The 1,788-nt window shown below is 40.9% G+C and overlaps 1 pseudogene; it reads right to left on the reverse strand.

The window, feature by feature from the left end:
• Positions 1–359: 359 nt before the first annotated feature.
• On the reverse strand, positions 360–1,083 carry LOC132521874 (pyridoxal phosphate phosphatase PHOSPHO2-like; annotated as a pseudogene).
• Positions 1,084–1,788: the final 705 nt, after the last annotated feature.

Consider the following 1,788-nt stretch of genomic DNA (forward strand, 5'->3'; position numbering starts at 1 on the left):
ATGACCATCTGAAATAAAAGCTATATTTTGCATCCTTCCTTGCAGTTAGGTAGGAGCATTGTGACTAAGTATTGGCTAATGAAATTTAAATGAGGGTGCAACCTTCTCTCTCACTGTCCTTGCTGGCCAGAATGTTGATGTGAGGGATGGAGCTTGAACAGCAATCTTGGATCATAAGTTGGAAGCCAAGTGCTGAGGTTGGTAGAGCAACACAGAAACTTTGAGATACTTAACTCTGAAATTCTTTTAAGTGAGAGGGAAAACTTTTTTTCTTTTTTTTAAAACCACTGTTATTTGGGGTTTTAGTTTTATGCTGCTGTATTTAATCTTAACTGATACACATTTCAATTGTTGGCATATTACTCCTTTATTAGAAATTGTAAATAAGAAATTATTTCAACACCTGAAGACCAAGATACAGCAGAAGACTCCATAGGCTCAAGATACTGAGACATCCTAAAAAGACTTTTCTGTAAAGTATATCTATTCCGTGGCATGGCAATATCATTCTTCTTGAAAAAGTTTACTGGACAGACATCATTTCTTCCATCACATATATAAACAACTCATGTATAATTCACTCCTCGTTGTGACTTTACCTACAAATTCTACCAAAACTACATTTTTGCAAAGATTTTGGGGGCACCTAGTGCAAGAATGAGCATGATAATTTTCCACAGTGAGATGACCATTGGTGTCAAAAGCTGCTGGATTTGTAAAGACTTTATCAAACACGTCATGAAAATTGGTAGCTTCTAAAACCCAACCTATGAAGACTGAATTTGCATCTGAAATAATGATGCAGTCAAATTTATCCTTGTTCTTTCTTATAAAGTTTAAAAGTTCCACCATCCATGGAGTGAAAGGCATTGATATCATTGCTCTTTTCATTTCATCTTCTCTTACACCTTCATCTCCCAAATACTTAAAGACTCTGCCCATAAATTCTGTCCAAAATCCTTTCTCATAAGAATCTTGTAGTTCAATAGGAAGCTTTTTCTCTGGAGCACATTGTACAATCCAGGTGTCACTATTATCATCTATGATTGTATTGTCAAAGTCAAAAACCAACAAAATTTTCATGGTTCCAGAAACAGATTTGGGTTACCCCAATTTAGTATTTCCAAGATAATTAATCTTACTTCAACATGGAGCTCAGGTTAAGCAGTCATAACAATCTTCAGTTTTAAACACTAGCCAGTTTCTAACCAACATTACTCTTACTCTATATGCAGGGGGAAAAGTCTTCTGGTTCCAAGCAAAGGAATGGAGACTTCTTAACTCCAGCATTGTTATGATGGATAATATGATAGAAAACCTTCCCCCCGTGAGGAGGTCTGTGGGTCACACACGCCAAGCCCAGGCCTTGCTCTCCCACACACCTGCCAGGTCCATCCCGAAACCAGGGGCAGGGACCTAGTCGGGTGTCCTTCCCTGGGAGGCGCATGTTGGATGCTGATGGGAGCGCCAGGCCGGGCCCGGCCGGGTCCCCAGGGCTCATCACTGACCCAGGCCAGAGATCCACAGGCATTCTGGCCTCAGTGCGACTCCTGAGGACTCTCCTGTTTTGTATGTAGATTCATTTGTATTATTTTTTAGATTTCACATATAAGTGATATCATATAATATTTGTCTTTAATTTTTCTTTTTTTGTATGTGGTATGTGGGCCTCTCACTGTTGTGGCCTCTCCCTTTGCGGAGCACAGGCTCCAGACGCACAGGCTCAGCGGCCATGGCTCACGGGCCCAGCCGCTCCGCGGCATGTGGAATCTTCCTGGACTGGGGCAT

Source organism: Lagenorhynchus albirostris, chromosome 6 (assembly GCF_949774975.1).
Source record: "Lagenorhynchus albirostris chromosome 6, mLagAlb1.1, whole genome shotgun sequence".
Lineage (NCBI taxonomy): Eukaryota > Metazoa > Chordata > Mammalia > Artiodactyla > Delphinidae > Lagenorhynchus > Lagenorhynchus albirostris.